Genomic DNA, 25,794 nt, shown 5'->3' with positions numbered 1-25,794 from the left:
GATGGTGTTGCAATGTTAGATTGATGAATTCAAAGGATAGACACAACTGTAAGTAAAATTTTTTATTTGTGGGGATCCACAGCCTCCAGATGTTTAGTAAACGTAAACATGGTTGCATGATTAAATACAAATCGCATTAGAACCTGCTACGGACCATGTTTACGTTTATTAAACCATTGTAAGTGTGGACATGCTGTACTGTTGTATTTAAAAGCTAATAATATATGTGAATGTTGTATAACTCTAAATTGCCTTTGACTAATAAACCACCGAGACGTTTTGTCGAGAAAGAAACATTACTTCAACTTTATGTTTTATTAATACTCTGCCCATTTCGGTGGCAAAATTTCAGATGTGTGGAGATAAGCCGTCATTTTCAAGGCCATCTATAAATATGTAGCGTTCTCTGTACCTGCTGAGAAAAATATTTATTATTCACAAGCACAGTATGTAGGTTTTCCGCTTGTAACTTATCATCAAGTGATATGATACTGACATGGTGAATGAAAGGGTTCATAGATTGAGCTGGACAGATCTGCATAAGTGGACTTTCGGAACACTGAATGTCAGAGAGTTCCGTCCCTCCTACGTCTCACCAACACGTCTCAAAATGGTAAACAATTTTCTTTCTACATCACGATAGCAAATTTTATGTTTTCTTATGCAGATTTCAGATGTTGAAATAACCCTTCGCTGTAACCCCATACCACGACGCACGATACGTATCGATGAAAAATCATGGTTGTTTGCACCTCTGTTGATTTATTACAGAGTTTCAATCAAACAGACCATCATTACTGAAAGTGGTTGAGTAATACATTGATTAATACAGATGTGTCCAACTATAGTTTTTCTATACATTTTACATACTGTAAATCATCGTCTCCTCAAAGTTATATAAGAGTACCATCAGTGTATTGCCAAAGCACAGTTAGACCTTAAGGTTACCAAGTCTCGTGCCCGCTCCTCAAAATCTTCCATAATAAGGATGGCCACTAGGATAGACCAACGCCACCCCATGGCGTCGTAATTGTTAGTTTTTACTGAATGGTATGGACACATTTGTCAAATAAGTTTACAGTAGGCACCTGACGAGCTTATGTTCCAAATGCACCTTACTTTGCTCTCACCATCAACATAGACCTTGCCGTTGGTGGGGAGGCTTGCGTGCCTCAGCGATACAGATAGCCGTACCGTAGGTGCAACCACAACGGAGGGGTATCTGTTGAGAGGCCAGACAAACGTGTGGTTCCTGAAGAGGGGCAGCAGCATTTTCAGTAGTTTCAGGGGCAACAGTCTGTATGATTGACTGATCTGGCCTTGTAACACTAATCAAAATGGCCTTGCTGTGCTGGTACTGCGAACGGCTGCAAGCAAGGAGAAACTGCGGCCGTAATTTTCCCGAGGGCATGCAGCTTTACTGTATGGATAAATGATGATGGCGTCCTCTTGGGTAAAATATTCCGGAGGTAAAATAGTCCCCCATTCGGATCTCCGGACGTGGACTACTCTAGAGGACGTCGTTATCAGGAGAAACAAAACTGGCGTTCTACGGATCAGAGCGTGGAATGTCAGATCCCTTAATCGGGCAGGTAGGTTAGAAAATTTAAAAACGGGAAATCGATAGGTTAAAGTTGGATATAGTGGGCATTAGTGAAGTTCGCTCGCAGCAGGAAAAAGACTTTTGGTCAGGTGAATACAGGGTTATAAATACAAAATCAAATAGGGGTAATGCAGGAGTAGGTTTAATAATGAATAAAACAATAGGAATGCTGGTAAGCTACTGCAAACAGCACAGCGAACGCGTTGTTGTGGCCAAGATAGACACGAAGCCCACGCCTACGACAGTAGTACAAGTCTATATGCCAACTAGCTGTGCAGATGACGAAGAAATTGAAGAAATGTATGATGAAATAAAAGAAATTATTCAGATAGTGAAGGGAGACGAAAATTTAATAGTCATGGGTGACTGGAATTCGGTAGTAGGAAAAGGGAGAGAAGGAAACATAGTAGGTGAATATAGATTGGGGGTAAGAAATGAAAGAGGAAGCCGTCTTGTAGAATTTTGCGCAGAGCATAATTTAATCATAGCTAACACTTGGTTCAAGAATCATCAAAGAAGGTTGTATACATGGAAGAACCCTGGAGATACTAAAAGGTATCAGATAGATTATATAATGGTAAGACAGAGATTTACGAACCAGGTTTTAAATTGTAAGACGTTTCCAGAGGCAGATGTGGATTCTGACCACAATCTATTGGTTATGAACTGCAGATTGAAACTGAAGAAACTGCAAAATGGTGAGAATTTAAGGAGATGGGACCTGGATAAACTGACTAAACCAGAGGTTGTACTGAGTTTCAGGGAGAGCATAAGGGAAAAATTGACAAGAACGGGGGAAAGAAATACAGTAGAATAAGAATATGTAGCTTTGAGGGTTGACGTAGTGAAGGCAGCAGAGGATCAAGTAGGTAAAAAGACAAGGGCTAATAGAAATCCTTGGGTGACAGAAGAAATATTGAATTTAATTGACAAAGGAGAAAATATAAAAATTCAGTAAATGAAGCAGCCAAAAGGAATACAAACCACTCAAAAATGAGACCGACAGGAAGTGCAAAAGGCTAAGCAGGCATGGCTAGAGGACAAATGTAAGGATGTAGAGGTTTATCTTACTAGAGGTAAGATAGATACTGCCTACAGAAAAATTGAAGAGACCTTTGGAGAAAAGAGAACAACTTGTATGAATATCAAGAGCCCAGATGGAAACCCAGTTCTAAGCAAAGAAGGGAAAGCAGAAAGGTGGAAAGAGTATATAGAGGGTCTATACAAGGGCGATGTACTTGAGGACAATATTTTGGAAATGGAAGCGGATGTAGATGAAGATGAAATGGTAGATATGATAGTGCGTGAAGAGTTTGACAGAGCACTGAATGGCCTGAGTCGAAACAAGGCCCCGGGAGTAGACAACATTCCATTAGAACTACTGACAGCCTTGGGAGAGCCAGTCCTGACAGACCTCTACCATCTGGTGAGCAAAATGTATGAGACAGAAGAAAAACCCTCACACTTCAGGAAGAATATAATAATTCCAATCCGAAAGAAATCAGGTGTTGACAGATGTGAAAATTACCGAACTATCAGTTTAATAAGTCACGGCTGCAAAATACTAACGTCAATTCTTTACAGACGAATGGAAAAACTGGTAGAAGCTGACCTCGGGGAAGATCAGTTGGGATTCCGTAGAAATGTAGGAACACGTGAGGCAATACTGACCCTACGACTTATTTTAGCAGATAGATTAAGAAAAGGCAAACCTACTTTTCTAGTATTTGTACACTTGGACAAAGCTTTTGACAATGTTGACTGGAATACTCTTTCAAATTCTGAAGGTGGCAGGGGTAAAATACAGGGAGCGAAAGGCTATTTACAATTTGTACAGATACCAGATGGCAGTTATAAGAGTCGAGGGGCATGAAAGGGAAGCAGCGGTTGGGAAGGGAGTGAGACAGGGTTCTAGCCTCTCCCCGATGTTATTCAATCTGTATACTGAGCAAGCAGTAAAGGAAACAAAAGAAAAATTCGGAGTAGGTATAAAAATCCATGGAGAAGAAATAAAAACCTTAAGGTTCGCAGATGACATTGTAATTCCGTCAGGGACAGCAAAGGACGTGGAAGAGCAGTTGAACGGAATGGACAGTCTCTTAAAAGGTGGATATAAGATTAACATCATCAAAAGCAGAACGAGGATAATGGAATGTAGACGAATTAAGTGGGGTGATGCTGAGGGAATTAGATTAGGAAATGAGACACTTAAAGTAGTAAAGGAGTTTTGCTATTTGGGGAGCAAAATAACTGATGATGGTTGAAGTAGAGAGGATATGAAATGTAGACTGGCAATGGAAAGGAAAGCGTTTCTGAAGAAGAGTAATTTGTTAACATCGGGTATAGATTTAAGTGTCAGGGAGTCGTTTCTGAGAGTATATGTATGGTGTGTAGCCATGTATGGAAGTGAAACATGGACGATAACTAGTTTGGACAAGAAGAGAATAGAAGCTTTCGAAATGTGGTGCTACAGAAGAATGCTGAAGTTTAGATGGGTAGATCACATTAACTAATGAGGAGGTTTTAACCTCCCCCTCACTTACCGACCTTAATAACAGTGAAAAATTAAACCGCGTGTACCTAATGGAAATTTGGGAAAAGCAATCGTCACCGAAGTTAATCTGTCAGTAAAGAGGGAGGAAAGGGTTACATATATATGAAAGGAAAAATGCAAATGAAGCTGGTGGAAATTAATTTTGAAAAGGGGTAAAGTTAATACAGAAAGTAAATGTGCGGCCGTTACGTTAACAATTAACCAGCGGTAATTAGATATTTGAGATTTGGGGGAGGGGGGGTGGAATTACGGTCGCCAGTCCTATGGACAAATACTACAGTAACTGAAAAAGAAAGATTATCGCACATATAATTAGCACTAGAAGCGTGGCAACTGAAGGTTGACACGTGTAGTGTGAAAACTGAAAGTTTGTCAGAAGTAATAAATTTCGCTACACTCTGACTTAATTTAGCAATGGAATTAATAAAACCGGAAAACTGAAAGTTAATTTAGTGACTGAAATTAATAGTGAGCTTTGTTTCTGAAACGCATCGAAATTTAGTAAAATAAGATTAGTCTTGGACTACCTCAACAATCATTTCAAAAGCTACTTGAATCTACGCAATTTAGAAATAAGAGTTTTAACTTTGAACTTGAATTAAATGATCCTGAATAATTAATGTAGTCACAGGTAAGCTAAAATATGGTAACAAAACTCGCACTCTTAATTTGTGCTTGTGTAATCCAAATATTGTAGCCAGCTATGAATACCTTAACTGAACTTTGAAATTGAAGCAGTGAAATGGAATGATATTACTTTAATGCTGGCGTCTGAATTTCAACGACACTCGGGTTCATTTCAGAGAAAGAAGGGACCCTGCTTGGTAATGCAATTGGGACAATGAGCAACAAATGTTAATGCAAAGTTGCTGCAATTACAGTTACGAAAATGGAACAGTTTGAAAAGCTGAGGTCTGCCATACAGTTCTATAATTTTACGTGCTTCCAGTCCTCCTTGATGGTTGATTGAAGGTTTGAAGCCGTCGATCGAGGAGGTGGCGACAGTCACTCATTGTCGGCCGTCGCTGTTGCAAATGCTGGATGTTGGCGCGCCCTCTTCTCGACACGGTCACCAGGCGAAACGGGCTCTTCATGTGCGCCAGCTAATGCTTCCCGTCCGCGACACCGTGTTAGAAACTATCATAGCAAGTCGAGCGCAATTACATGCTGCCCAACCCCGAAAGCGTGGCAACTCGCGGGAGCGTCACACAACACACCTGCTCCACTGCACTACTCCCGCCAGACTCCCTGTTCTAGATCCATGCGGCAGCGTTAACACTACCAAAGACCCTAAACCATTTGGTTCTCCACACGACCTATCGATGTATTCGTTCGATAGCATAGTTTTCCCTAGGCCAGACCCAGCGTATAAACTCAAATAATATTCACAAAACAAATAATTATACATTGACATATATATATATATATATATATATATATATATATATATATATATATATATATATATATATAGTAAAACAATTACAATATACAAAGACAAAGAAATGTTATATCTTCAGGTAACAAAATAAGGAAAAAAAATTGCAGTGCAATAGATGGAAATAGGAGAATATGCATTTTCGGCGTTACACGTGCCCCACATTGTCTGAGGATGTTCGTGTAACCTAAACAGACTCAGAAAATGTCCCAAAAAGGAGAAAAAAAACAGCGGAAATGCATATGCTCAAAACATCAAGAAAATTTAGCATTTGGCTAATTAACCATAAATCAATTTTTAGACCATAATAATTAAGTGGAGACACTCCTAATCTTATTCCACTCTGTCATCTTACACAAAAGAAAACAGGTTGACAACATATTAAATTTCATAGAAAACATAGAAAATGGTTTAGCTATCCAAAAAATCAAAATTCCTAACAATATCAAGAAATGCAATACTATTTACAAAATTAATCAGAGTACATGGTCATAAAAAACAGGTATATCAAAATAGGCAAATTAATAATTAATTACATAAAATACACATTTTATATAACCTTTTCATAAGTAATACTCTCACCATGAGAGTCCAGTTAACGCTAAACAAGAAAATAATATATAGCAGATCGAAAAAAAACATAAATATTGACAGCAGAATTCGTCCACATCAGCTGTTCGGGAAGAAAAACAACTCCGCATTCCGTAAACGCAAGTACAAAGAATGCCGAGAGCGGCACAAGAGCCGACAGCGGCACCGCCTCGCCAGAATTGTTGCGCCCGCCTGTGCGGCACGCTTGATCTCACTCGCCTGTGCAACGGCATTTCCGGAACGTCCGTTTCACTGAATTCTTTCGGAAAATCTCACTCCCGAGTAATCTCAAGGAGTCCATTAACACTATCACAGTGGATAACTCAACACTGTCCATCATCACACGCATGTACTAGCCTGAAACTTAAAACAGCGTCTAAGTACATCGGCAATGACAAGTAAAACACATATTCATGAAATCTTAAAACTAGTTACAAAATCATATTTACATTGCTTAATCTACTGTGGCTCAGCTGAAAACTTAAACTAGCACCTTGGATTTTTCAACTGATAAATAATCACTCTCTGTTAAATCATTTAGTACAAATTAATTACTTATTAATTACAACTTCTTTAATGTCCTCTTGGTCAGGCAAAAGCATGGCAATCTAGCTAATCGTTAAATATTACACTCTATATTTACATACTGTACAAATTACCCATTCTGTGGTATTAATCAATTCTTGGTTGGTACAATTTCAAGTCTACAATGTTCCGTATACCTAATAGCTTTCCTGAGCTTGGATACTCTAAGCAATAAGCATTTGTGTGAGGTATACCAATGACTTTATATGGTCCATTATAAACAAAATTAAATTTAGAGATTTCATTGTCTATCTCGCTCGATTTCTCATGAGCTTTTTCAAGTACTAAGTCTCCGATTGCAAACTTAGCAAAAAGCGCTTTAGCGTCATGACGACGCATGCGAGCATCGGCTTTTAGCTTCATTATTTCTCGCAAACGATCTTTTTTCACAATAATACTAATGTCAATTCGTAGAGGGAATTTGATTATCTCTTCCACTGAACTTCTACTTCTGTCATCTAACAGGATTTCCTCTGGAGAAAATCCTGTAGATTCATGTCTCAAATTCTGCTACATATTTGCCCCATGCCCTATGGTTGTGAATGCAATAGGTACGGCAAAGTCGGCCTAGCTCGCGTATATACCTCACAGCGGGATTTCCAGCCGGACAGTAAGCTGAAATATGGATCACTTCGACCCCATTACTTGCCATGCCTTCATTCCACAACTTAGAAGTAAATTGTGCCCCATTGTCTGATAGAATCGCCTCGGGCTTACAAATATGAACAAAATAATTGTTAACAAGCTTGCTATAGACCGCTTTCGCTGTAGCTTTCCTAATCGGGTATAGTCTGATGAACTTGGAAAAAGCTTCTAGCACTACTAAAATGTAGGCAAAGTTTCCTGATGACTTGGGCAAAGGTCCGCACAAGTCCACGCACAGTAATTCAAAGGTGTCGTTAGGCCTTATACTTTGCATGGGACCACGACTGGTACAGTTGGTAACCTTCACCTTTTGACATAAATCGCAAGTTTTCACTCTGTCAGTAACGCGTTTTAACATGTTGTTAAAATGTACTACTTCACTGAGCTTTTCCGTACATTTCTTTGGTCCACAGTGACCATACGCCAAATGGTAGTAGTCTATTACTTCCGTGACGTATTTGGTGGGCCAGCATACCGGCCAAATATTACTATCTCCACCCTTACGTATGTACAAGATATGATCGTATATCTTGTAATACTTCCTTAATTTCTCTCCTTCTGGACTCCTTTCGTCATATCGGGTTTTCACCATATTTAAACAACCGTCCTCGTTCTGATGACGACGTAGATTCTTACAGATGTTCACTATTAATTTATGTCCCTCAACTTCTTTAAAATAGTACAATTTGACCACTCCATCTGCTCATCTTTCAATACATCTTGATTAGACTCGGGCAACCGCGATATTGCATCCGCTACGCAATTGTCGGTCCCTTTTACGTAACAGATGTCATAGTTAAATTGCTGTAAATACAGCGACCACATAGTCAGTCTTTCGTGAAGTAGTTTACAATCCTTCAGATAAGTGAGCGCCTTATGGTCCGTATGAATTATCACCTTACGGTCCCATAGGTAACCCTTGAACTTCTTGAATCCCCACACGATAGCGAGACACTCTTTCTCAGAAATCGTGTAGTTTCGCTCACTTTTTGATAAAGTTCGACTCGCGAACGGTATCGTCGGGTGTTCCTTATCCTCTCCTTTACCAACTTCTTGGAACAGCTCTATCCCCACCCCGTAATTCGACGAATCCGTTCCCAGATGGAAGGGTAGCGATAAATCAGGATGAAATAGTATGTTAGATCTTAACGATTCGTCTTTTAATCTCTCGAAAGCGGCCTTACACCCGTCAGTCCACACAAACGGAACATTTTTGCGTAAGAGGTTATTCAAATTTTCATCATTTAACACTTGTCCTTTTACAAATTTACGGTAAAATCCTGTGAGACCTAGAAAACTTTTTAACTGTTTCCTAGACTTGGGTGGAGGACAATTCCTTATTGCCTCTAGTTTCTCTGGGTCCTTCGTGATACCCGCAGTGGTAACTACATGCCCTAAAAATTTCAGTTCCTGCTTCACAAATTCGCATTTCTTTAGCTTTAGAGTCATTCCGCCACGGCGCAATGCTCTAAAAACTTCATCTAACAGGTCACAATGGTCATGCCAAGTGGCATTGGCCAACAATAGGTTGTCAACATATACAGTTAATCTTGAACTCAAAGCCGGTCCTAGCACATTATCTAGGGCCCTGATGAATACGGAAACAGATATATTAAGTCCAAACGGCAGTACTCTATACTGATAACACCTGCCCGCAAACAAGAAGGCGGTGTATGGCCTAGATTCTTCTTCAAGTTCTATTTCTCAGTAACTAGCCGTCAGATGGCGGCTACTCATGAACTTAACGTCATGAAAACGTTTCAAAATCTCCTCCATACTCTCTGGTCTGTCTGTTTCGCGTTGAACGACCCTATTCAACGTGCGTGCGTCAATCACAATACGCACACTACCATCCCGTTTTGCTACAGTGACCAAACCGTTATTGTATGGACTCGTACTTCTTTCAGTCACTCCCCATTCGATCATCTTATCTATCTCCCGTTGCACTGCTTTCTTTTTGGACAGTGGTATAGCATACGGTCTCACGAAGAATGGTTCATGCGGAATTACATGCAACTTGCATTTATATCCTTCCACAAGTCCCGGTTTGTCTGAAAACACACTCTTATTCCTCCTTATCACTTCATACAGGCCTCGTCTTTGTTCGTGTGTTACGTTTTGACACACCATCTACAATACTTCCCAACTCACTTTCTACACTATTGTCAATGCCGAGATTCCTCACATTACAGTAGTTCAAATTCATACCTAAGTCAATGTGTATAGGCTGGTATTGCCTATGCACACCGTCTCCTGCCTCATCAAAACTAATTACTATTGTTTTATCTTGTGACGCACATGTCAAAGTTTTGCTTTCGCAATTAATCACCGCATGGTATTTTAGTAGCCAATCTAACCCGATAATTACTTCCGTAGTTAAGTCTGGCACGACGACAAACTCTTGTTCAAATCGTGCCCCACAAATCTCGAAGTTGACAAAAATCTGTTTTGTGACCGGTTTACTGGCCTTCCCAGTAGCACCGATAATTTTCACTCCTGTTACTGGCATAACTACGATGCCAGGTCTGTCTTTCAGTAACTCAAATATTTTCCCAGATACAGCACTCAATTCTGCACCGATGTCAATCAACACGTTTAGTTGTAGGTCGTGCATATTAACAGACACTACTATCTGTCTACACTTGTCCTCGACTGTTTCTTTATTTTCCCACAGTAAATTCTCGTCTATATCCAGGTCATTCCAGAAAAAACCATCCGGCTTTGATCCTAAATCCGGCTTATCTGGCGGCCTTTTCCGCCTCTTTTCACATACAGTTTTAATTTAAACACATTTGTCCTGAGGCTTAGTCTGTAGCTTCGCCTCCAATACCGAAACCTTTTCCTGTAACTCGTCAACTAGTGAGTGTTGCTTTGCTATCAATTCACTAATTGTCACCTTCGTTGATTCCTCTTTGGTCAGATTGATCTCATCTGCCAATCTACCTCGAGAAATGTGCCCAGTGGTATCTGCAATTACTTCCTCTAGATCTGCGCAACCCACACTGCTATCGTCTGACCGTATAATGTCAGCTCTAACCTCATACACGCTGTAATCTATGTGCTTTTCTACCAATCGTGTCCGGCTATCACTAAAATTTTCGTAATCTTTCTCCTTAATACTCTCGTAATGTTTAAACTGGAGGTTGGCGTCGGATGGGTCGGCTACTTCTACTACTATAACTTTCGGTAAAGTCTGCTGGTTAGGGCCAGAACTTTCCGTTACTACTTCAACATCCAACTCCTGCGGGACGAAACACAACGAATCTTGCTCGTGCTCCCCATTAACATCAACTATTTCTAGTAAAGCCTGCCGGTTAGGGCCAGAACTTTCTAACACTTCACAAATACTATCTTCCTGTGGGTCGAGACGCGGCAAATCCCCATAAACACTTCTCCCGCACAGGCCCCTATAATCTCTTAGTTCGTCGTATAAGCGACCGAACTGCGTTAACCAGACCTCATCCCTCTCTGCATCCCCTCGCTCAATGACGGACGTGTTATCCGACGTCTGATCTTCTCTCAACAATTGCGAATCTTTCTTAAACTCAATCTCCAGTTCTGCTGTGGGTGTTACTGCTGCCACTTTATAATCCATTTCCGGAACACTACTTACATTGTTCTCACTGACAGTGAATGTATTTTCTACTGCCGTGTCTACAGCTGATCTACTACTTGTGGGCGCACTCTTTTCTCTTAACACTGGCACACTCCCCCACCGTTGAATATTCCATGCGAAATTTTCGTAACGACGACACCTGGGTTTTCTCCTGTTATTGGGCCTCCAAAATTTCTCCACGCCCGGTCGGCCCCTCACCGGCGCGGCTAATCGTTTCCCTGTCTCGTCCCAGCAGATCCGCTTCCCGGATTCTGCTGAGGCGGCTGATCACACCCTCTGGCGTTATTACTATTCTGCGAAGCCCTTATCACGTTGATATGATAATGGTTTCCGTCATTCCTGTTATTATTTGCATTGTACCGATTGGTATTACGGTCCGAACCATTATTGTTGTTGCTGCCATGGTTATCGTTGTTGTGGTTGCTGTGGTAACCGTTGTTTTTACCACGGCCTCCACCACTGTCGCGATTATTGCGCCAATTGTCCTCGTCCTCAACTCTTTCCAGTAAATCATTGATTGTCTTGTAATTGCTTCCTACGTATCGTTTTGTATCGTCTGGAAGCTTCTTGTAGAGTTCCCAGACTATTTCGGATTCCGTGCGGCGATCACGCAAATATTCCAACTTGCGGATTCAGCCCTCACAAAACTCCTTCATCGAGCCGCGCGAATTCGCATCGAAAGGCCTCGATCCGACAAATTCGCGCCAGAGACTTTGTTGTTTTTGCTCTGAACAGTATTCAGCCAGAAACAAATTTTTAAACTCGTCAAAAGTCAGGTTCGTAATGCTGAGGTTTAAGCCCCAACGCTTGGCATCACCAGCCAACACGTCAATAACAGCATTAATTTTTCTCTCATAAGTGCATGGTCTGGGTAAAACTCTTTCACAATTTTTAATGAAATCCGTCGCGTGTATACCGTCTTTTTTCAAGGGGTCGAACCGCTCCTCTTTCGTCAACAATTCCGAACTGTGTGCACAGATTGGCACATAGCTCTGTTTTTCGTCAAGTTTCTTTTCTAATTCCGACACTCTCGTAATTACTTGGCAAGTGGTTGACGCAAGCGTTTCCACTTCCCTCTTTTTCTCTTCGCACGTATTAGCCTGCTTCGTCACTTTAGCATCAATCTCGGATACTAAAGCCTTTAAAGTTTCCACCTGTTGATCCTCATTTTTCACTAATTGAATTTGTTCCGTCACCTTATTCTCGATGATCGGAGCAACTGCTTCTCCTACACTTTTCTCGATTCTGCTAATTTCGGAATTAAAACGAGTATTTATGCTCGCAATTTCCGCCTGAACGCTTATCATTTCCCGTTTAAGATTAGCGATTTCGGTATTAATTACAACAATATCTCCTTTCATTTTATCACCTATTGTGTTAACAACTCCAACATTGCTGTTAACAACATTAATAGCTTTGTTCTGATTGTCTAGATTCCGTTCAATTTTTTCATACTGAGCTTCTTGCTTGGCAGACTGAGCTTCTTGCTTGGCAGCCTGAGCTTCTTGCTTGGCAGCCTGAGCTTTAATTTTTGCCGATTGACTCTTGATTTCATTAATCAAAGCATTCAATAAATCAGTTAAATTCCCGGAAACTACCGGTTTTACTTCCGTAGCGGCTTCCTCTTTAATTGTCCCCCCGTATTCGTCATCAAGGGGTTCAGATTTGATTTTCACCTCCGACTCCGAAACATTTTCTAAAGTTTGGAATTCCATTTCTGCTCTTTGTTACGTTTCGGCGGTCGCGTCTTTCATGCTAGCCACCTGCCCCTGAACAATGGGTACCGCGGTGCGCGTTTCCCACTGTTCGACCGATTGTTCCGTATCCAAGTCTACCAAATTTTTGTAATTGTTGCCTTCACTCATTTTAATAATTTTCAATATAAATAACAAATCTCAAATCTAATTAGGATTCCTCCCATTACTTAATCTCGCTGTCGTAACTACCTGTTCGTAACCAATACTTTGTTACGACATTTGCACCATACAAAATTCGTGTCCAGAACAACATCAAATCTGAAGATTGTCCTGTCACCAGGTCGCCACGTGTAACATCCCCCTCTCTTACCGACCTTAATGACAGTGAAAAATTAAACCGCGTGTACCTAATGAAAATTTGGGAAAAGTAATCGTCACCGAAGTTAATCTGTCAGTAAAGAGGGAGGAAAGGGCTACATATAAATGAAAGGAAAAATGCAAATGAAACTGGTGGAAATTAATTTTGAAAAGGGGTAAAGTTAATACAGAAAGTAAATGTGCGGGCGTTACGTTACCAATTAACTAGCGGTAATCAGATATTTGAGATTTGGGGGAAATTACGGTCGCCAGTCCTAAGGATAATTACTATATACCTGAAAAAGAAAGGTTATTACACATTTAATTAGAACTAGAAGCGTGGCAAATGAACGTTGACACGTGTAGTGTGAAAACTGAAAGTTGGTCAGAAGTAATAAATTTCTCTACAATCTGACTTAATTTAGCAAAAGGATTAATAAAAGGGAAAATTGAAAGTTAATTTAGTGACTGAAATTAAGAGTGAGCTTTGTTTCTGAAGCATATCGAAATTCAGTAAAATACGTTTAGTCTTGGGCTACCTCAACAATCATTTCAAAAGCTACTTGAACCCACGCAATTTAGAAATAAGAGATTTAACTTTTAACTAGAATTTAATGATTCTGAACAATTAACAATAGTAAAATTTAGTACGTACCAAGCTGAGCCGTAGTTACAGGTTAGCTAAAATACGGTAACAAAACTCGCAATCTTAATTTGTGCTTGAGTAATCTAAATATTGCAGCCAGCTATGAATACCTTAACTGAACTTTGAAATTAAAGCAGTGAAATCGAATGATATTACTTTAATGCTGGCGTTTGAATTTCAACGACACTCGGGTTCATTCCGGAAAAGGAAGGGACTCTGCTTGGTAATGCAATTGGGACAATGAGCATCAAAGGTTCATGCTACATTGCTGTAATTTAGTGAGAAAAATTTAACAATTTGAAAAGCTGAGGTCTGCCATACAGTTCTAAAACTTTACGTGCTACCAGTCTTCCTTGTTGGTTGATTGAAGGGTTGAAGTCGTCGATCGAGAAGGTGGCGACAGTCACTCATTGTCGGCCGTTGCTGTTGCAGAAGCTGGATGTTGGCGCGCCTTCTTCTCGAAACGGGCTCTTGATGTGTGTCTGCTAACGCTTCCTGTCCGCGACACCATGTCCGAAACTATCATAGCAAGTCGAGCGCATTTACATGCTGCCAAACCCCGAAAGCGCGGCAACTCGCGGGAGCGTCACACAACACATCTGCTCCACTGCACTACTCCCGCCAGACTCCCCGTTCTAGATCCACGCGGCAGCGTTAACACTACTAAAGATCCTTAACACTTTGGTTCTCCACACGACCTATCGATGTATTCGAACGATAGCATAGTTTTCCCTAGGCCAGACCCAGCGCATAAATACAAATAATATTCACAAAACAAACCAATTATATATATATATATATATGTGTGTGTGTGTGTGTGTATATATATAAGTAGTAAAACAATTACAACATACAAAGACACAGAAATGTTATATCTTCAGGTAACAAAATAAGGAAAACAATTATAGTACAATAGATGGAAATAGGAGTAAATGCAATTCCGGCGTTACAAGGTACTGAATAGGATTGGGGAGAAGAGGAGTTTGTGGCACAACTTGACTAGAAGAAGGAAGGCCATGTTGTGAGGCATCAAGGGATCACAAATTTAGTATTGGAGGGCAGCGTGGAGGGTAAAAATCGTGGAGGGAGACCAAGAGATGAATACACTAAACAGATTCAGAAGGATGTTGGCTGCAGTAGGTACTGTGAGATGAAGAAGCTTGCACAGGATAGAGTAGCGTGGAGAGCTGCATCAAACCAGTCTCAGGACTGAAGACCACAACAACAACAACATCATCATCGTTCACATTATACACTCATGGAAATTGAAATAAGAACACCGTGAATTCATTGTCGCAGGAAGGGGAAACTTTATTGACACATTCCTGGGGTCAGATACATCACATGATCACACTGACAGAACCACAGGCACATAGCCACAGGCAACAGAGCATGCACAATGTCGGCACTAGTACAGTGTATATCCACCTTTCGCAGCAATGGAGGCTGCTATTCTCCCATGGAGACGATCGTAGAGATGCTGGATGTAGTCCTGTGGAACGGCTTGCCATGCCATTTCCACCTGGCGCCTCAGTTGGACCAGCGTTCGTACCGGACGTGCAGACCGCGTGAGACGACGCTTCATCCAGTCCCAAACATGCTCAATGGGGGACAGATCCGGAGATCTTGCTGGCCAGGGTAGTTCACTTACACCTTCTAGACCACGTTGGGTGGCACGGGATACATGCGGACGTGCATTGTCCTGTTGGAACAGCAAGTTCCCTTGCCGGTCTAGGAATGGTAGAACGATGGGTTCGATGACGGTTTGGATGTACCGTGCACTATTCAGTGTCCCCTCGACGATCACCAGTGGTGTACGGCCAGTGTAGGAGATCGCTCCCCACACCATGATGCCGGGTGTTGGCCCTGTGTGCCTCGGTCGTATGCAGTCCTGATTGTGGCGCACCCTGCACGGCGCCAAACACGCATACGACCATCATTGGCACCAAGGCAGAAGCGACTCTCATCGCTGAAGACGACACGTCTCCATTCGTCCCTCCATTCACGCCTGTCGCGACACCACTGGAGGCGGGCTGCACGATGTTGGGGCGTGAGCGGAAGACGGCCTAACGGTGTGCGGGACCGTAGCCCAGCTTCATGGAGACGGTTGCGAATGGTCCTCGCCGATACCCCAGGAGCAACAGTGTCCCTAATTTGCTGGGATGTGGCGGTGCGGTCCCCTACGGCACTGCGTAGGATCCTACGGTCTTGGCGTGCATCCGAGCGTCGCTGCGGTCCGGTCCCAGGTCGACGGGCACGTGCACCTTCCGCCGACCACTGGCGACAACATCGATGTACTGTGGAGACCTCACGCCCCACGTGTTGAGCAATTCGGCGGTACGTCCACCCGGCCTCCCGCATGCCCACTATACGCCCTCGCTCAAAGTCCGTCAACTGCACATACGGTTCACGTCCACGCTGTCGCGGCATGCTACCAGTGTTAAAGACTGCGATGGAGCTCCGTATGCCACGGCAAACTGGCTGACACTGATGGCGGCGGTGCACAAATGCTGCGCAGCTAGCGCCATTCGACGGCCAACACCGCGGTTCCTGGTGTGTCCGCTGTGCCGTGCGTGTGATCATTGCTTGTACAGCTCTCTCGCAGTGTCCGGAGCAAGTATGGTGGGTCTGACACACCGGTGTCAATGTGTTCTTTTTTCCATTTCCAGGAGTGTATTATACTTGTTCAGCGATGTGGAGCTACATTTGTTTATATCTTATGATAATGCCACATTGGATTAATCATGTTAGGGAGTTGTAAGACATATTCTGATTTAATTGTTACATCATACACTAAAGGGAAAAAATTGCAGCTCAAAAAAATATTTAATGTAGAGTAATGGAATTTTGGGAATACATTTGTCTAGCTAAAATATTTAAATGATAAACATTCCAAGGTCACAGGATCATGTAAGTATAAACCAGTGCAAATGTGAAACGCTGATACTAATGTAACCTGTGTAACCGCAAGAATGGTAAATGCAGGCATACAAACGTGCATGTGTTGTGTTGTACAGTTCAAATGGTTCAAATGGCTCTGAGCACTATGGGACTTAACTGCTGAGGTCATCAGTCCTATAGAACTTAGAACTACTTAAACCTAACTAACCCAAGGACATCGCACACATCCATGCCCGAGGCAGGATTCGAACCTGCGACCGTAGCGGTCGCGCGGTTCCAGACTGTAGCGCCTAGAACCGCTCGGCCACCCCCGTTGTACAGTTGCTGAACGTCAGTTTTTGGGGGGAATTCCATGCCGATTGTACTTGGTCGATCGATTCAATAACCATTATCGTCCGATTATGTCCCATATGTGCTTGATTGGAGACAGGTCTGGTGATCGAGCAGGCCAAGACAACATGTTGCTACTCCGTACAGCACGTTGGGTTACAACAGCGATATGTGGGTGAGCGTTATCTTATTGGAAAACACCCCAGGAATGCTGTTCATGAATGGCAGCACAACAATTCGAATCACCATATTGACGTACAATTTTGCAATGAGCGTGTTTGGGATAACAACGAGATAGCTCCTGTTGTCAAACGAAATCGCAGCCCAGACCTTAACTACAGGTGTACGTCCATTGTTTCTACACCGCGTAGAGTTTAAATGCATGTCCTCAACCAGCCTCAGCCTAACAAACAATCGGCCATCACTGGCACCGATGCAGAACCAGCTCTCATCAGAAAACAGAACAGACCTCCACCTTGGCATGCAAAGAGCCCCCGCGTGACTCCACTAATGTCGCAAATGGCGGTGGTTTGCGGTTAGTGGTATGCACGCTACAGGGAGCCTGGCTCGTAGCTCTCCCTCTTCGTGTTACTGTGGTGGTAATTCCTGTTCAAATTGCTGCTGCAGATGCAGCCAAACACGATGCTCTTCACTTTGGCTGGAGCGACATGGCCATCCTCTTGCGACCGTACCTTCGCGTCACCACCGCAGCCAGCATGTACGGGGACTACATTCCTGTCAAATCTTTCTGCATGATCGCAGAAGGAACATCCTATTACACGACCTCGTTCGAACCCAGTGACGTGTTGATAATGGCGTCTTTGTCGTCTTAAAGACATTCTTGACTAACACCATCTCGCAACGCCAATCTCAAAGCTAACTAACGCTCACGTCTTTTACGGCGTGTATATTTGAAGCAAAAACCTGATTTTCGTCTTCATTGTGGTACTACTAGCACCACTCTTATACGATTGGCGCGAAATTTGAAATGAAATCATCTTTCAGATGTATAAACACGTCTAACAACTGTCGGTTATGTCGCACAACTCCTTATTGGTGCTGCGATTTTTGTTTTCCGTCGTTGTGTTTTTAAGTTCATTATTTACTGTTTTCCTCACAGGTCTGATGGTGGTCATTACGGACCGCAGTTGGTAACATGATGATAATTTGTTTTTGTTGTCATTGACTGGCATTAAATTCCGATGTAGTTGTCAAGCGTATAAATTTCATTTTCGCTGGCAAATTGTCAGTGGTACGATACACGACAGTCTGTGCGACACGGACCTAAAAAATCCTGACAGCATCTCAAGGCACGATCCCGTACGCTGTGGCAGAACGAGTATGCCGCTCCTTGCCGGGACAACATCTCTCTTGACTGTTACATATTAATGTTAGGCCGAGCCGAGAGGAATCTACTTAATTTCCATTTTATTCGCTCGGCGGTGCGGAATGAAAGACACGGCAGGCGTACGGTAGGGCAGGGCAGGGAATTAGGCCCTGCGGACAGGCGGGCCGCCCTCGCTCGGGCGCAGTCCTCGCGATCAGCGCCGCCGGATTAACGCCCTATCCCCTCCTACCTTCCCTCTCACCCCTCCCCCTCTTCCCCCCAGCCTTCCCCCCCCCCTCCCACCTTTACTACTCCGACAGCGACGAGGACCGGCCGCGCCTCCGACAGTCCCTGGGGCACTCGTGGCCCGAAAACTTTGCTCGGCTCCCAGCTTTTACCCCATCTCGCTCCTGGCCTCGTGTACCGAATTAATTTTTTTCCTCCTCCTCTTTGCGCCAGGGAGTGTCACGTTTGGGTATTACCTGCTCCAAATTAAAAGCACGGACCTGGAGAGAATCAGGTGGAGCTGAATTGTCGGCTTGTTGCTTCAGCATATTACGTGGAATATCATCGCTCCTTTTCAGTTACAGCACGTGAAGAACGCCGAAAAAATTAAATTCGGCGAACTAGAATGTTCAGTTGAATAAATACTACTTGAAGAAAAACATTGGTTGTGCTCATTTTTAAGATGCTCCGAAGAATCAACCTTAACTCAAGTGTTCATTCTGGATACACGCGGCGTCCCATTTATTTTCAGGACTTAAGATAATTTTTTCCCAACAAACAAATTAAAAACCGAATCAAGCAAATGTTGTTGTGTATAATGTACTCCTTGATTAAGAAACTGTGTCATCATTACCTTTCTTTAATTGTCTTTGAAGGTAGACGTAATTCTACTCAGGCAGAGGAACTTCACAGTAAGTTAGTAACATCATTTGAAAGGTTATTTTAGCAGAATAATGTGGAGCGAGTCATTTAAGAGGATATGTATGTATGATAATTGTTAACATTAATGAACATTAATGGCAAATTAGTTCTACTCATGTGGCTACTTTTTTTTTTTATTTCCCTGGCTACTAGTTTCTAAGCAGAAATTCATCAGTGGAATAGAAGGAGTTGTCCAGGAGAAATTATTTCAAATTATACATAAAGCTTGCTTCGCTATCAGTCAGATATTTCGTGTTATTGTGCCAAAGATCAAGAATTTTCGTTGCAGCATACTGAACTCGTTTGTGAGCCACTGACTGCTTTAACAAGAGGTAATAATGGTCATTTTTCTCTCTAGTGTTGTAGGTATCTACATCACAGTTCTTCTCAAATTGTCATGACTTATGCATGATGAATTTCATTAGCAAATCTACGTATTGTGACAGTGCAGATAAAAGGCCTAGCTCCCTAAAGAAGTACCTACATACCGCCCGTGGGTGAACATCGCCTATTGTTCTTACTACTCGCTTAAGTGCAATCAACACTTTCTTTCTAACTGATGAATTGGTTCAAATGGCTCTGAGCACTATGGGACTCAACTGCTGTGGTTATCAGTCCCCTAGAACTTAGAACTACTTAAACCTAACTAACCTAAGGACATCACACACATCCATGCCCGAGGCAGGATTCGAACCTGCGACCGTAGCAGTCCCACGCTTCGGGACTGCGCACCTAGAACCGCGAGACCACCGCGGCCGGCTAACTGATGAATTACCACAGACAATAATTCCATATGGCATTATTGAGTGGATGGAAGCCAAATATGTTAGGAGTCTCATACTTCTCTTTCCAAGGTGAGCAACTGCATGAAGAGCAAAAGTAGTGGAACTTTTCTGTTTGAGAAGCTACGTAATATACTTCTTCTAGTTCAAATCCTCATCAATATGTACACCCAAAAGTTTGGAGCATTCTACCCTGTTTATTGACTTCTCCTCGTCCTCTACATCAGTTGTTGGTATGTCTCTATTTATTGCACAGAATTGAAAGTAGTGTGCTTTTTTTTCTTTCCAAAATTTAGGAAGAGTCCACTTTCAGAGAACCACTTAATATTTTTTGGAATATATCGTTTACTATCTCTAATAGGATTTATTGTAACACTAGTATAGCCTCCTAAAAGTACCAATTTTGCTTGTTGAATGTTGAGTGGAAGTTCAGTCACTTCTTTAAGGAAAAAGAGTGGACCCAAAACTGAAACCTGTGGTACATCCTTCAGATGATTTTTTTCCCTGTTACTAAAATTTTCCCTGATTTTCCAACGTTGTTTGAATTATTCAGCACAATATTTTGCATGCTGCATTAGAGGGGTATATCTTGACAGGATCACACCTTCCTGACAGATGTTTCCTCATAGAGCTTTCATGCTTCTAGAAATGGAATGTTTGTACTTACCGCAAAAAAAGTCGCAGAATTTGCACAAATATTATCGTCGATACTACTCGTCTCGCTTCAGTGGCAATAAATTTGTATGTCTTCAACAGGAGACTGGCATTCCTAATTCTAGTGTACATGTCATTCCAAGGGGCCACCAGTTACATCCTTATAATGTACAACAGCCCCAAAAACGTTAATAGGAATGATTTCTAGTTCCCTCCATGCAGCTCTGTCAATGAGCCCAGCAGAAAATCCTCGCTACCGAGTCCTCCGATGTCGTTTTTACCGATGAATGTTCCTCTCAAACAAAAGACACGTACGACGTAACTTTAAAAAGTAAGTTACACATTACTGTCGCAAGCCAAGCAACGCTTACTGAATGCTGCACTACGCTTCAAACTGACACAGATATATGACACTTTAGTTCAACACAGTGACCGACTCCACCTGTAAACAACGGTCGTAACGATCTTACTAATCGTTCAATTCCTAGACTATACAAATCAGTTCCACTCGAAAACCGCTGTGTGAAATTCCCCCCTGTCGAAAAATCTACGATTGCTCTGTATCACTTCCTCGATTGTCTGGAAACCGTCGTCTATGGTCGACGTCGATGGCTATGCTTCTCCATAACTGCCACCTACATCTGTGAGACCTTGGTCAAATAGTTAGTAGCATTTAGCTACGGCTGAATGTGACGATGCATTTGATCGATATACTATCAGAATTTACAGTGAATCTGTGTTATACAATTTTGACATTTTCCCCATAAAAATAGTACGGTACCGTGTACTCCAACATTGGAGTACTTCTCTAGCTGGCACGCCATTTAAAGTGCACGCTGTAATGGACCAGTTTGTCATCCGTGCCGTATCGGAATTAAGTATGCACGAAACTGGAACATGTATTCTCTTCTGACAATGGGTCACTATTGTTGTATAATGATATCAGTGTGGGTGACTTTCGCCACTGTAAATAGAAAAAAAATTGCATTATTGGTCCAGTGAAAATCCACGATGGTTTAGAAAGATGAAGCATCAAGGCAATGGAGAGTTACTGTCTCGTGTTGGATGCTCTGTACTACAATTATTAATCCGTACTTCATCAGTGGTATCCTAAAAGGCATAGTATACGGCAACTTCCTCCATGAAGCCTTCATCGTCTCTTCGATGAAGTGCCGCACCCAACCCAACTGCTTATGTGATACCAGCAAGATGGATGTCCAGCACATAGGACCTTCCGTACCGATTGGATTACGAACCAGGTGGATTGGTCTGCTAGATCTCAGGACTTTTCTGGACTTTCTTTCCTTCAGGATGCGTAAAAGCCATCAAAGATATTCTGACAGGTACAGAGAAGGTGCGGCAACGTATCGGACCCGGTTGTAATTCACTGCGCCAGGCAACATTGGAACGAACGATGAATTTTTTTCGCCGTTGCGTGGATGAGTGCATCTCTATCCGTAATAACCTCTCTGAGGATTTTTGAATGTTCTACCCTCTTTTATACCAACAATGGAATATTATAGAATATTTTTGAAGACCCCATTACTGTTTTTTTTTTTCTTTTGTTAAGTTGAATGTCGTTTGTAGATGAATATATGATACTTTTTGGACAGGTCTTGATCAAAGGAAGTGTATTATCGAATAAAAGATAAAACGACTAATTTTTGTAAAAGGCGTACTGCTGCTTATAGCTTCGCAGCCAACAATGCTAGTTGACGTCGCCTAGTAGCGCCAAAGCCACACTGAGCGAACCATCGTAGGAGGCCACTTTAATTATGTTTTCTCTGATGAAGACCAGGTCCCCACAGCAAACAAAGGTCGTGGACTGCAGACTATGGTGATAAATAGCACCTGGTAGACCTGTGGCGGCATCTCTGCCCACCCAGCAGAAGATTTCACGTTCTACTATCCACAATGTCGACGCAGAATCGCCCGTCTTCACATATCATTTTTCTGTTCCCAACAAATAGTCGACGGTCAAATGTGGTAAAATGCTAGTTTGTCAGACCGCTGAGCATATTTCGCCACGTACACGTTACTTGCATAGTTAAATACCGCCATCAGAATGTCTGGAAACTAAACATCCAACATCTCCAAGACACTAGTCTTTGCAGTACGAAATTCACTTCGATGTAACAGAGTGTGAAGAAAAATTAGGCGTACGCAGCGCTCTCATGAAGTAAACATTTTGTGAGAAGCTGTTCATACGACAGACTATCATTAAGTACGTCAAATAAAAATTTTTTGGGCGAAGATGGTCTTCGGAGTTCTACATGGCCTGCTTGCGAGGTGCCACCAGCAGCAAAAATTACGTTTCCACAAATAAACAAGATCAATGCGAAACTGTTACTTAACAAAAAAGTCAGAAACACCAGCGACACTTACAAGTATATCGCTAGGTCCTTTGATGAGGAAGATTTATCAACACATCACACAGATCGCGTGAAAACCAAGCAGGCAGAAGAAAATCACCGAGTAAGCAAACCGAATGGGGAATGCATCGAGACATGCTCAGCATTATATATGAAATTCAGTAATATTATAGAGAACTCTTCTAGAGTTAAATCTCTGAATAAAGTAATGTGACTACTAGTCTCCTGAGCGACATGTCGCGAATCCTTACGGTTATGGATGCGGTACACCATTGTAGGCTGTTGTCCGCCCCTATAGCTGAATGGTCAGCGTGACGGACTGCCGTCCTAAAGGGCCCGGGTTCGATTCCGGGCTGGGTCGGGGATTTTCTCCGCTCAGGGACTGGGTGTTCTGTTGTCTTCATCATCATTTCATCCCCATTCGGCGCGCAGGATGTGGCGTCGAATGAAATAAGACCTGCACCAAGGCGGCCGGACCTGCCCCGTAAGGGACCTCACGGCCAATGACGCCAAACGCTCATTTCCACTGCAGGCTGTTAAAAAAGATACGAGAATATGCAATAGGCTGCGGGAGTGGCTTTTAGACTTATGTTATAGAAACCAGTATGCTATCCTCGACGGCCAGTGATCATCAAAGACAAGGGTATTGTCAAGAGAGCCCCAGGGAAGTGTGACAGGACCGCTATTATTCTCCACATACGTGAATGATTTGGCCGACGTGGAGGGCAGCAGTCTGCGGTTGTTTGGCGATGATGCTGTGGTGTATAGTAAGGTGTCAAAGTTGAGTAACTGTAGGGGGATGCGATATGAATTAGACAAAATTTCTAGTTGGTGAGATGAATGACAGCTAACTCTAAATGTAGAAAAATGTAAGTTAATGCGGATCAGTTGCGAAAACAAATCTGTAATGTTCGGATACCGCATTAATAGTCTCCTGCTAGATACAGTCAGATCGTTTAAATATCTAGGCGTAACGCTGCGAAGCGATATCAAACGGAACGAGAATGTGAGGATTGTAGTAGGGAAGGTTGACTACGGCTTATTGGGAGAATTCCAGGATAGTATGAATCACCTGTAAAGGAGAACGTATATAGGACGCTAGTGCGGCCTTTTCTTGAGGACTACTCGAGTATTTGGGATCCGTACCAGTTATGATTAAAGGAATACTTGAAAGCAATTCGGAGGGGGCGCCTAGATTTGTTACTGGTAGGTTCGAACGACACGTAAATGTTAAGGTAGTGTTTCGGGAAGTCAAATAAAGTCGTAGTCCGATGCTTTGCCGTACTACTAAAGATGCTCATGAACAAAAAATATTAGTGCGAGCCAAACGTGTGCTGTAGAAGGCAGATCAATGCCCGACGCTATTCTGACGTACTGTAAGCGTGTTGGATATGCAACAACCAACCACACTCCCACAGCAGTAGACGCAACATACTTAAAACGGCATTCTACAGGGTCATACATGCATATCGATGACAGTCACGGATGCTCTAGAATATGAAAATAAATTTAGAGCTGTAATTTTCTAACTGCTGACAAAATCCAATGTTCGAGTGATCATCAACAGAGAAGCAACAGAAAAATTTCCGATGAAATTTTCAGTAAAAAAGGGTGTCCGATATCTATATTACTATTCGTCATCTCGTTCGACCTACTGCTGCGCAAAATCCCCTTATCCTATACATGTTGAGCGTGCAAAACTCACGGACAGATTGTAAGGATTACCCACATGATTTAGGGATATTTACTACTGAATACGTAGACAAGCTAAAGGAAGATTTGAACATATACAAAGATCAACGAGTCCGGCGATAAATCCTACCAACACCGTACTCACACTCATAGGGACAAAAACAAGACAATTCCAGAGGCCTTAGTACGTAATAAATGAGAAACCAAAGTGGAAGAGGATATTTACCAAACGGCAGCTTACAACGGCGAACGATACTATGTTCTAGATGAGCAAATGCAAGAAGAATCAGGAAACTGACAGACAAGGTAAATGTACTCGTAATAAACAAATATTTACTACTGAAATTTTGGTTGACGGCCCAAAGAACTGAGTCGAGCAAAAATACAAGCGGTTTCCTTGCTGCTATGACGTGAACATATTTTAAGATTGCATACACCACATACTCCCTGAAACTCGAAGGAATGAGCCTCAGCTTAATCGACTATATGTCGAACTACGCTACTCTGCTAATACGCATTACGTCCAGAATCATAGAAAACAACCCGACCAGTCGGATAGCGGTATTGTTTTGACAAATACCCGAACAGCGCCAATGGATGGTAAAAAGATACCGTTTACATTCGGCTATATGAGACAATGCTACAAATGGTTCAAATGGCTCTGAGCACTATGGGACTTAACATCTGAGGTCATCAGTCCCCTAGAATTTAGAACTACTTAAACCTAACTAACCTAAGGACATCACACACATCAATGCCTGAGGCAGTATTCGAACTTGCGACCGTAGCGGTCACGCGGTTCCGGGCTGAAGTGGCTAGAACCGCTCGGCCACAACGGCCGGCCACAGATAAATGGAAACTTACCGTACAAAAGTATCCAAATACCCACGTGTAACGGAAAACGGATCACAAGGTGTCATAAGAGTTGTACCCGCCAACATTAAAGTAGGCAGGCATTATTGAGTTGTCAGTAGAAAAGCAATTAGATGTCTAGAAAAGCAATTAGATGTCAACCGAGAAACAGATTCACCAGGAATATTTCAACCTCTCTAAAGCTGCTCAAGTCGACTGTGATAT

The 25,794-nt window shown here is 42.4% G+C and overlaps 1 protein-coding gene across 1 annotated transcript in view; it reads left to right on the top strand.

Annotated features, from left to right (window-relative positions):
- Positions 1-25,794, top strand: part of LOC126251146 (glutamate receptor ionotropic, kainate 2) — a 1,402,037-nt gene that overhangs the window by 3,107 nt on the left and 1,373,136 nt on the right. The gene's annotated exons all lie outside the window — the stretch shown is intronic.

This window comes from Schistocerca nitens, chromosome 1 (assembly GCF_023898315.1).
Source record: "Schistocerca nitens isolate TAMUIC-IGC-003100 chromosome 1, iqSchNite1.1, whole genome shotgun sequence".
Taxonomy (NCBI): domain Eukaryota; kingdom Metazoa; phylum Arthropoda; class Insecta; order Orthoptera; family Acrididae; genus Schistocerca; species Schistocerca nitens.
The sequence above is the reverse complement of the archived record's forward strand: the minus strand, read 5'-3'. Positions and strand labels throughout refer to the sequence as shown.